The sequence below is a fragment of the Myotis brandtii genome, unplaced genomic scaffold (assembly GCF_000412655.1).
Source record: "Myotis brandtii unplaced genomic scaffold, ASM41265v1 scaffold1137, whole genome shotgun sequence".
NCBI lineage: Eukaryota > Metazoa > Chordata > Mammalia > Chiroptera > Vespertilionidae > Myotis > Myotis brandtii.
The window spans coordinates 680,559-692,522 of NW_005353916.1; positions in this window are offsets into that span (position 1 = coordinate 680,559).

Here is an 11,964-nt window from a genome sequence, read left to right on the forward strand (position 1 = left end):
TGTGTTAAAAAGGAGGACAACAGGTAACTGATAATTATAAAAGCATGATGTGTCTGGAAGTTTGTCCTGGTTATTTTATCTTCACAAAAGGCCTACCTTAGATCTCATTACGTAGGAGAAAATGGAGGCTTAGAGAAATTACCTAATCTGTGTGAAGTCATACAATCAGGTGGATATGGAGCCAGGATTCAAACTCAGGTCTCTCTCTCTCTCTCTCTCTCTCTCTCTCTCTCTCTCTCTCTCTCATTTGTTGGTGCTCCTTATAATGAATGTGTTCAGCATACCAGGTACCTTGAATACTGCAAAGCTGTTTAGGATAGAAAACCAGTTGCTGGTGGGATTGCTAGATGAATGTTTAGGAACAGCTAGTGAGAGAGAGTGGGGAAAAAGAATGGAAGGAGTCATGGCATAGTTAGGAATAGAATTGTGATAGCTTTGGCCAATTGCTCCTCACTTTTGCACAGGGTCCTTTGAGACGCTGATGGAAGTTATGGACCCTTTCCCTAGAAAATTCCATAGACATAAACATTTTCTAGAAATGTCAGGAATTTGCAGACCTGCTGAAGCTGTTCAAATAGGCAGATTCTGTGCTGAGTTCTTGGCCTTAGTCCTTGCTACTTACTCTAACGCTTGGTCCATGGACCAGCAACATTAGCTATCTCTGAGAGCTTTAAGTAGAGAAGAATGAATCTTGGCCCTCACCCTAGACTTACCGGAGTAGAATCTGCATCTTACAAGATCCCCAGATGATGCCTCAGCACATTAAATTTTGAGAAACATTGGTCTAGGTAAGCATCAGTCAAGTAAGATCAAGGATAGACTCTTTTTTATGGGGGTGTTGAAGAAGAAGAGGGTAAGGGTAGTGAATACTGTGGTTAATGGCTGAGATTGGCCATGGGGTTGTTAACAGTGGCCTTGAGGTTGTTAACAGTGGACATTTCTCACCTCCAGTCATGATGCAGAGGCACTAGCAGAGGTTTTCTCATTCTTCTTATCAACAACCTATACTTATGAGTTTCAAATGACTAAAGCAGTTTTCGCACAAGTCATTGAAAAGTCACAGTTAAAACAATAGGAGGTAGGTGGGAAATAACGAAGTTGTAGATTTGATCTTTTAATTAAGGATCTTGGATTGAAGTCCACACACTCATTACAGTTTCTGATTTATCCCCATTAGCCCTGGCACACGGTTGCAGGAAGTATCTGAGCAAGGTGTCTTGTACATTACAACCATTCACAGCATTTTTTATCAGGAGTTGGAGGTCCATGGGTTCACATGTGGGCACTGGCCCTGGCAAAGTTACCCTCAGGACTGGCATCATCAGGATCCTTCATTAGAACTCAGTTCTCCCCACCCAGAATGGGAACCTGAGTCATGGAGATGGTAGCCATAAAGATAAGTTTTGCTGCAAATGCACTTTTCACTTTTTTTAAAAGTGACATTTTAAGCATGGGCAGCTTTGGTAAGCATTGATTAACTGGTTTAGCCTAAAGATCCCTTGTGATATGAAAGTACACAGTATTTCTACAGCATGTGGACAGTACCAGTGTTCTATTGGGAGCTCTTCTCAGGTGGGAGAAAGACTTGAGGCCCATACACCAGTGGGACCAAGCAAGCAAGGCAAAGTATCTCTGGTTAAACTATTTCTAGATGTCATGGATTTTGGGGGAAGACACAGTGGAGTTTCCCACAACAAAGTAATTTAGTCATTTAGCACACATTCACTGAGAACTGGCTATGTTGTGGGTCTTGTGCGAGTGATGGGCGTACATTTATCACAAGGACATCTTTCCTATTCTTAAGGAATCCATAGTCAAGTGAAATAAATATTAAGGGAGGTGTAGCATCGAGAAAGCATATAGGAAAGTATCCTTATCCAAATTTGTTGGGAGAGTGTGGGCTTCCTGGAAGGAAGTAAAAGAAATGAAGAAAGTGACTAATAAGCTCATATTGGAAGGGATCAGGGGTGGAAGGGTGCCCAGACAGAGGGAATGGCATGTGCAGAGGCTCAGAAGTGTGGGAAAGGATGGCATTGTCAGAGACTAGGAAACATACCAACACCATCAGAGGCTCTTGTCTGAGGATCCTTGAGAAGGTATTTCCAGTCATCTAGTCTAAGCCACCCAAGATGCCTTAACACATGATTACTCATGGTCTCTTGAATACCCCCTCGTTCCCAAACAAGTCCATTGTTCTTTTAACAGCTCTAATGAAGTCCTTCCATAGGAAGAAAGGAAATCTACCTTCTGCTTCTCATCATGGGTCCTAGTTCTTCCTTTTCTTGTCACCAGGACAATTTGAAGCTTCTCCAGTTGTGAACAGTTACTGGTCTGTGACACCCCCTCCCCAAGCCTTTTAGGGCCTGGATGCTGAAAGAGATGGGCAGCGTTGCATTGGACTAGTCATACATGTGGCAACTACTTGTACTTCATGCATTACAATCCTACAATATCCCTAAACTGCAGTTTTATATAAGCTCTCAGTCAATCATAATATTTCATGGGGGAAAGGGGAGGCCACATATTTGGCTTAAAGAGCTCACATTATTAAGATTATATTAAGGATTCAATTTTGTGCAAGCCTTCCTGTAAATTTCCCCTTGTCATCCACCAAGTCTCCATACCATGCCACTGTTGTGCTGGCTTGAATTGTCAGCACACCTGTACTTTTTTAATGATTATGGCTAAACCTCAGTGCCAGCTGGCGAGAAAGGTCACATTTCATGGTGGTGTAATTGGAGACCTGTGTTTGTTAGGAATAGAGGTAGCAGAGCCTTGTTGGAAAGTTTGAGAACATAGACCTATTCACAAGCCACTTACCTTCGGTAGTGAATCATTTCTTAAATAACTGATTGGACCTCAATATTTTATTGTGACTGCTCCCTTATAGAGCTGGAGGATTAAGTTAGCAGTCAGAATTAGATATGTCTAGAAACCAAAGTAGAATCTGGGTTGCAAGAGAGGCGAGAGTTGCTGGTAATTGGGTCCGGTGTGTAATATGGGGTCCATAATACACGTCCACACCTCCTCCATATATGATTGAAAAGATGATTTTCCTCAGCAAGTCGCCCTGAATCATCTTTATTAGTTCAAGCCACGTTTGCTCTTCTAATACTAAAAACGTAACTTTTATTTATTTCTATAGCCAGCCTTGCTCCCTAATGCGGTCTGTTGATGGACTGCAGACACGGGGAGGCATCGTCATAGTGCCTGTAGGCTTTAAAAGAATATTGTCAAAAGAAAAGATTCTGTATAAATATACATATTTTTTCACAATGCTTAAACTGTAGACATGAACTGGGTTTGGGAGAAGATGAAGTGACATCTAAAAGATGAGAAATGCATAGCATTTGGGTTTAGAAAAATTTTAGTTTCATTTGCAGCAACACAGTGAAAATATCCAAGATCTAATCTTAAAATAAAACCTGGCTCTGAGAGACATGTGTAATAAATTAGCAGATTAAAGTTGTTTACACCTTTGGCATTTGTAATCTCATATTTCTGCTTTAAATAGCTTTCCTGGCACTTATGTACTAGTTGTTTTTTTTACCATGTAATTCTAAAAGTTGCATATGGCACATATTTTTTATATTTATCTCTACCATTTCTTTTTCAGTCTCTGACTCTAAGATGATTATTATTTAATGATATTGCTACTTCTCTCGTCTCTCTTTCTCCACATTAGCCACACTCCCAGCACTCTAGATATCTCCTTGGCTCAAGAACTTTATTTTATTATTGTATTCCATCTGCCTAGAATATTCATTTCCCTCACTTGCTTCCTCACAATCTTTGCTTAAACATCACCTTCTAAATGAGGTCTTTCTTAACCACATCATTTAAATATCTAGCCTGTTCCCATTTTCTGCTTTATTTCTTCCCCTTGCTTTTTGCTACTTTCGTATATTATATATGTACTTTGTTTTTTAAAATGTATTTTGTTTATTGACTAGAATAGACACCCCATAAAGGCAGGGGTTCACCTCTATTTTGTCCATTGCTGTATTCCCTAGAGCAGTATTGCCTAGGTAACTAGATACTAAGTAATATTTTTTGAGCAAATGAAGGGATTCCACACTAGCTTAGCAAAGAGAGAGCCTACCATGGCCACATAAAGGTCTGATTAGTTTGTAGGTGCCCCCTGCAAGGACATGATTTTCAGAGCCTGTCTTCTCTGTTGAATGTCTCCTTTCCCACCATTTCTCTGAGGACTATTCACAGGAAACCAGATAAACTGAACACCTGACTTTCAGAGTCAACGGAAAGAAGATATGTGGCCCTTGGGGAGGAGGACAAAGGGGACAAAGGGGACATAAGGAGAGGGGAGGGGCTTTGCTTCCTTGGAGACTGGCTAACATGAGTGTGGACTCCTGTTCAAAAGGCCACCCCAATTCCTCTTTTGTACTCAAGACACACCCTCACATCTCTGGGCACTCAAGATTTGTCATGCTTTCACGAGAGCCTTTTCTTGTGGTTGTAAAATAAAGCGTCTTCATGGGTGGAGTGGGGAGGGAAGGAGGCATAATTCATTTTTACAAAATGCTCTGAAATTCTTGCATGAAAGGTGCTAAACATGCAAACTGTTAGATTTTTATTTTTAAAGTTGTTCAAGCTATATATTTCCCCCATTAAATGTTCACTTGCCAGTTATTTTTCTTTCTGCCTGAAAAATAATTCCATCAAATCCTATATTATCCAATTAGTAAGATAAATTTGAAGTGTAAAGATAAAATTATTATATCTTATTCATGTGAAATGCTTCCAATTATTTAAAGGATACTATTAGCCATAACAGCTTTCATATCTTCATTCCTAACCTAAGTACCATTCAGTTATAGACCACTATCTCCAAATCACATAATAGAATAATGGAGTTGTAGGGCCTGTGATGGCCTCTCTCAACCCCATCCACTCTGCTAATTGCTTGACCTTTCCCAAAGTCAAAATGTCTTCCTCTACTGTCTTTAAATTATCTTAATATATTTTAATTTAAAAAGAATAATCCTTCATTGGTGGGAAAATTAGTCCCCCTTTCCAACACTTATCCTACCTCCTTCCTGTTAAGAAGACCCTGTATCTCCATCCAATTCATTCTGTTGCTTCTTGACAATTTTTTCTTGCTCAGTTGTCCATTGGGTCCTACTCAGAATATGATCTCTTTTTAAAACCAAAGTGAAATTGGGGGTATTTATGGGTGTGGGCTTTGTAATAGGACAGACCTGACTGCCAGTCATTCTCTATCACTTGGTATGTGGAGGAGGTTGGGCAAGTTACTCAATCACCATGAACCTCAATGTCCTGTGCTATTGAGTAGAGACAATAACACATGCCTTACGAGGCTGTTTAAGGATGAATGCATTTCAGCGAAAGACTATTGGGAAAACAACTATAGTTAAACAAGTTGGGTTTACTGGTATTACTTGTTGCCCCAGAGAAGAGCATACACTATGGGCAACTGTGGGATGTCTCAGTCAGGGGCACGAGGAAGAATCTATTATAGAATTTTGGCTTTGGGTGGGTGATATGGGAAAAGTTGCTCTAGATTAGATGCTGTCAGAAAGCAGAGGCAACTCCCAGGTATGGGAGCAACCCAAGTGCCCATCAATAGATGAATGGATGTAAATGTACATAAGTACTCAGCCATAAAAAAGAATGAAATCTTACCCTTTGCAACAGCATGGATGGACCTAAAAGGGGTTATGCTAAGTAAAACAAGTTAGTCAGAGAAAGAAAAATGCCATATTTTTCCCTGTATAAGATACTATTTTTTTTTCTAAAATCGTTAGGCTGAAAATTGAGGGGCATCTTATACACGGCAGTCAGCTAAGAGGGAGCCGCACGGGTGTGTAGCTGCCTATACCTTATCAAATAGGCTTCCTCCAATCATGAGCCTTATTGTTACTGACATCAGCTGATGCCATAATTGAAGGTGGAAGTGGAGAGTGCGCAGGTGCAAAAAATAAAAAGATAAATACCAGTAAGCGATTGTCTTACTCTGTAAAATTCAAACTGAATGTAATCAGGTATGCAAAAGAGCATGAAAATTGGGCTGCAGAGAGACAATTTGGACCTCCTCCCACTGAGTGTATGATCAGACAGTGGGGAAAACAGGATGAACAACTTCTTAAGATGCCAAAAAAAGAAGAAGACCTTAAGAGGAAAACCAGCAAATTGTTTAAAATATTGATGTCTTAATTTTGGGTTGGAAAAGTGGGGGGCATCTTATACATGGGAGTATCTTATACACGAACAAATACGGTACCATATGATTTCACTTATATGTAGAATCTAAAGAGCAAAATAAATGAACAACCCAAATGGAAAGAGAATCATAGGTACTGAGAACAGACTGATAGTTGCCAGAGTAGAGAAGTGTTGGGAGACTAGGAGAAAAAAGGTGAAGGAATTAAAAAGTACAAATTGGTAGTCACAAAATAGTCACAGGAATGTAAAGTACAGCTTAGGGAATATAAATATGGCTAATTTGCTAAGTGTCCAACTAACTGTCTGACTGGTTGCTATGATGCGCACTGACCACCAGGAGGCAGATGCTCAATGCAGGAACTGTCGAGCTGCAGTGACTTGGCAGTGGCGGTTCCCAAAACCAGAGAGGAGGGAACTCGATTCCTCACGGGGGCTGCGCTTTTCTACCTTTGACCCTGGGTTATGTTGTTGCTGGGGCACTGTCGGCCCTGAATCTGGTTTACTGTACACTTGTGTTTGTGTTCCACACCCTGTACGACAGCAACTTTGCAGAGTGCCCTCTCACATTCCAGAACCTCTTGGGGGATGTTGGAGAGCCGGTTTCGGCCTGATCGCCGCAGGCCAGGCCGAGGGATCCCACCTGCCAGAGGGACCCCCCTCACTCCACAAACACCAGGGGAGGGACTGTGGAAGTTGGCTCCAGGGTGTGTGCGGCCTGTCTCACCCAGTCCCGCCCCACTGGCTACCTTCTAATTAATTTCCTTTCAATGTGCACAAATTCGTGTACTGGCTCACCAGTATAGTCAATAAGTAATAACTGTATGGTGCCAGGTGGCTCCTGGAAATATCAAGTATCACTTTGTAAAGTATATGATTGTCTAACTATTGTGCTGTTCACCTGAAACTAACACAAAATAATATTAAATGTAAACCGTAATTGAAAAAAAAATCAGGTTGCCATAAGAAAAGAAAAAAGAAAGCATAGGCAATTCCAGAATCATATATATCTCAATAAATCTTATCAATAGGTAGTGGACACCAGCATAAGCATAAAGCTGTAATTTGGTATATAAAGAAGTCATTCATTTGGGGACAGAGTGGGTGTTTACGGTAGTATTGTTAGGGTCGCATAGTAACCTTGCTTTTGCCTGTGCTTTGACGAAGTTATGAAGTAGCTTTGTTTGGTTTCACTTTATTGTGGTCTCTGAGTAGCCTTGTCTGAGGCTGGTATTCGTGAGATGGTTTAAGTCTAATAGGAGAATGACACGTCTTAGCTGAGTGCCAGGCCAGCTTCTGAATGTTGACAGTGGGTTTTGTTTTTGTTTTTTTTAAAAACATAACCCATTAGCACAGCATCTAGCCACTGATTACTCAATACATTATGGCAATTTTCATAGCAAATATCAGAATTACACACTCAGCCTTCTTAATTCCAGAAGAAATAATTCCAGTTCCTCCACGTGAGCCTCAGATGAGGAAACTGATTTTTAGCGAGGCGAAGAGACTTTCCCAAGATCTCACACATAGGAGAATAAATGAGAGGAGGACAGATCCATTCCCGGAAGTCTTCTTTAAACCAAGATCCTTTTTAAAAAAATTTATTTTTTATTGATTTCAGAGAGAAAGGGAAAGGGAGGGAGAGATGGAAGCATCAATGATAAGAGAGAATCATTGATCGGCTGCCTCCTGCATGCCTCCGACTGGGGATCAAGCCCGTGACCTCCTGGTTCATAGGTCGATGCTCAACCACTGAGCCATGCCGGCCAGGCTAAACCCAGATTCTTAAAGTATGTAATACTGCTTTCTATTTCCTGACTCATTGTGGATACTCCAATTCAGAGCCTCTCTCCCACCAATTACATTTCTTATTCTCCTATGAATTACAGTTAACATTGTATTCCTCATGCTTATTTTACAACAGTTCCTTTATAGCATCCATTAGCTGATAGCAGCAAAGCATGCAGCTTTAATTCAAGACAGACAGATTAGGCCTTCAGCATTAATTGAAAGACAAATCTGTTACAGTTTTAAATTGGAATTTTTAAAATCTTCTCTTTGGATGAGGGTAAAATGGTGATCTGAGATTGTGAATTCAAAACATAATGGTCCCTGTGCTACTTTTCAAAAAAATGAGTTTACAATGTTCAAGCATAATAGTTTTTGGAGTTTTAACAAAATGGCAACACAAGGCAGTATGTACCAGGCTAAAATTGGCATTTGTTCAGCCTTATTATAATGTTGCTGTATCAACATTCAGTTGATGGGAATTCAAGTCTCTGGCATTTACAGTTACATGCGTTATAGCTGCCTTGTTGAGTTCTTTGTGGAAATCAAGATCTCTGCTATAGTGCGGATGCGGAAGAATATAATTAAAATATTTTGAGTACCCACTCTGTGCCAGAAGTTGTCCTAGGTGCATTTATACAATCTCATGTATTCTTCATAACAACTTGGAGAAGGAAAGAATTGTGGTTGAAGTCACCATCATTTCACCCCGCGTTACTGCATATTCGCTTCCTACTTGTGCCATTTGCTTTCACTTTTGCCCTTTTAGGGTTGAGTCCAAAGCTAAAAGGATGGTTCAAAATTGGAATTCAAACTCCTCACTCCCCTTTTTAAATGCTCCCCCTGGCTTTCCGTTGCACTTGGAATAAAATCCGAATTCTTTACCATGACCTACCAACTTACTCTATTTGACTCCTCCTACTGTTCTGACTTTACTCAGCCACTCTCCCCTGCACTGCTGTAGCCACATGGGTATTCTGTCTCCCTCACCTCAAGTTTGTTCCTATCTCAGGACCTTTGCACTTGCTATTTTCTTTGCCTGGGCTCCTCTACCAGTTCATTCTTTAACTGGTCCCTCTTGCCACTCAATTTTCAGCAGAAATATAATTTTTTTCAGTGAAACTTCCTCTAATGACAGAATTTATAGTAATTCTTCATTTCCAACCAGTCATTCTCCAATAAACTGCCATGTTTTTCTTCATAGCACTTCCCACCATCTATAATTGTTTTTTTATTCATTTCTTCACCTGATTTACTAACTGTCTCTTTGCCTTTGGAAGTAATTTCCACAATAGCAAGAACCTTGTGTGTCTTGTTCACCACTGTATCCCTGGAGCCTAGGTCACTGTTGAAGGAATAAATGAATATGCATTTTTACAGATAAGGGACCTGAACAACCACAATAACATTCACAATGATAACAACTGCAACCATCATTATCGAATGTCTTTGAAGTGACAGATATTAAGCAAGGAAATTTAAAAATGTCATTCCAGTTCCTTATTTAATTTTCAAAGCAACCCTCTGAGGTAGGTACAGTTTGTTCTACTTCTTAGAGAAAGATATTGATGCATAAAGCTCACAGTCAAGTTCATTCAGCAAGTGATGGATCCTAGAGTGGAATTTTCTTGTCTGATTTTACTGGCCTTTTCAGTGTAGAGAATGAGAGAGCAAGGCTATGCCAGGAACTCATGTAATGCAGGAATTTTTCCTTTTTAATGGAAAGGAGGCAAAATCTCACGTTTGATGTGTCACAAAGGTTGTAACACATAGAATGGTAAATCTCAGAAAGTCTTTTACACAAAGGGAACCAGTGTGCTCCAAGTCAAGTTGGCAGAGGTCTGAGCGAAAGGGCAGAGCCTGGTGTGTGAAGCTTGGTCTGACCAGGTTCTCTGCTGAGGACAAATGAGTTGGTGTGAGACCACAGTGAAGCGAGGCCCTGCTGAGTCATGGACGTGGGCAACAGAAAGCAATGCAAACCCATCTACTGTTTTATGAAGGGCCAGTCACCGTCTCCTGATTAGCAAAGCAATGCATTCAGACTCGCCTAGGAGCGAGGACAGATGAGTTGTGTGAGACCACAGTGAAGCGAGGCCCTGCTGAGCCATGGACGTGGGCAACAGAAAGCAATGTAAACCCATCTACTGTTTTATGAAGGGCCAGTCACCGTCTCCTGATTAGCAAAGCAATGCATTTAGACTCGCCTAGAAGAATTCAAAAGTTTTCCATAAATGAGCCCAGCCGGTGTGGGTCAGTGGTTGAGTGTCGACCTATGAACCAGGAGGTTGTGGTTCGATTCCTGGTCATGGCACATGCCCAGGCTGTGGGCTTGACCCCCAGTGGGGGTGTGTGCAAGAGTTGGTCAATTAATGATTCTTTCTCATCATTGATGTTTCTATCTCTCTCTTCCACTCCCTTCTTCTCTGAAATCAATAAAAATATATTTTTAAAAAGTTGTTCATAAACGATCCCTAGATATTCTAGCTCCCTTTCTTCAGAAAAGTGGGACTATTTCAAAGTTCCCAGAAAAAAATGCACTGTTGACCTCTTGGAACCCTGTATGGCCTAGCGTGCCCAGCATGTTGATTTCTGCCATATCTTCATGTAGCCTACACCTCATCCTCACCCCAGGACCCAGTCCCATTCCATATTTTGGACTCAGACTGCCCTAGACCTGAGTCTGTCTGGAGAGCTGTGTTCATCCTTAGTTGGCTTCAATGTTACTCTGGTGGATTGTCTGAACAAATAGAAAGTTAGAAAGGAGAAGGAAGTTTGAGACTGACTGTTTTCATGAAAAAATGGTTAGATTTTCAGGGTGCTTATTACAATTGTCAGTATACTAGTATTGCCCCACTTTCTAAATCAAAGATCTGTGGAATTATACCACTCAGGAATTGTGTAGTGGCCTAAAGTAGAGACGTTGGTGTCTTAGTCTGTTTGGGCTACTATAATAGAATACCTGAGTGACAGTCATTTATTTCTCACAGTTCTGAGGCTGGGAAGTCCAAAGTCAAGATGCTGGCAGATTCAATGTGTGGTGAAGACCTGCTTCCTGGTTTATAGACAGTGTCTTCTCGCTGTGTCCTCACATGGTGAAAGGTGCCAGGGAGCTCGCTGGGACCCCTTTTATAAGGGAACTAATCTCATTCATGAGAGCACCACCCTCATGACCTAATCAACTCCCAAAGGCCTCACCTCCTAATACCATCGCATTAAGGATTAGGTTTTAATATATGAATTTGGAAGGGTAGGGAGTCACAAACATCCAATCTATAGCAGTTACTTACCAAATACACGAAGGAGGCAGGAGCGTTGGTTAGACAGCAGGAATCTTGACTCTTATTCTGGGCTTGTCTAGGAATGCAATGGTTTGTATGGCAATTGGCTTGACAGACCATGTGGTTACTTGTTATGTCATTAAAATAGTTGAAATAACCACATAATACTAAACCCAGTTCAACTGTTTTAGTTACTTTGCCATGACCTATAACTTACAAAAATGAAACCTCTTCAGAATGGCTATCACTGTGGGAGTGCCAGGGACAATTTATACATCATGTTAATTATTATAATATTTCTGCAAGGTCAGTAGTTTTATTTTCACTTAAAGATGAAAACATTGAGACTCAGCCAAAGTTATACAATTAGTTAAGGGCAGACATGGAATTAAATACAGGTTTGTCCAACTGCAAAAGCTTGTCCTTGTACTTCAAAAACTTTCCTCTTTCAACCATTCTCCCTCCAACTTTTTCCCCCTTCGGTGCCTTTACACAATTTAAATCATACATTATTGATTGGTTTGAGCTTTCTGTGGGTTGTCTTATCTATATCAGTTTTTCTCGACATTGCCACTATTGCCATTTTGCACCAGGTATTTCTTTGATGTAGGGGGATGTCATTTGTATTGTAGGATGTTTAATAGCTTCCCTGGACTTAACCCATCAGATGTGAGTAGCGTCCCCCGCCCCCACCGTG